We start from the raw sequence: 293 nt of genomic DNA on the forward strand, positions 1-293 counted from the left end.
GGGCTGGCATGTATGGGTGAAGATTAGGTAGTGAGCCAGACTGTCTTCACAGGATAGTAAGGAGGTCTGTTACAGGATATGCACATGAACAATAGCTGCAGGTATAATATGGTAATAGTTCGGCAATTACTTTGTAACTTCTGACTGCTATTGCTTTAAAAAGGCCAGCAGAGGGCACTGGTATAAGATTTAGAGCTCATGATCGTCTGAAACAGTCACCTTCCCTGGTGGTCTAGTGGTTAGGATTCGGCGCTCTCACCGCCGCGGCCCGGGTTCGATTCCCGGTCAGGGAA

The 293-nt window shown here is 48.5% G+C and overlaps 1 non-coding gene across 1 annotated transcript; it reads left to right on the forward strand.

Moving 5' to 3' along the window:
• Nucleotides 1–221: 221 nt before the first annotated feature.
• TRNAE-CUC (transfer RNA glutamic acid (anticodon CUC)) lies at nt 222–293 on the forward strand. The gene has a single exon. It is a non-coding gene; the product is annotated as a tRNA-Glu (tRNA).

This window comes from Engystomops pustulosus, chromosome 6 (genome assembly GCF_040894005.1).
Source record: "Engystomops pustulosus chromosome 6, aEngPut4.maternal, whole genome shotgun sequence".
Classification (NCBI taxonomy): Eukaryota; Metazoa; Chordata; class Amphibia; order Anura; family Leptodactylidae; genus Engystomops; species Engystomops pustulosus.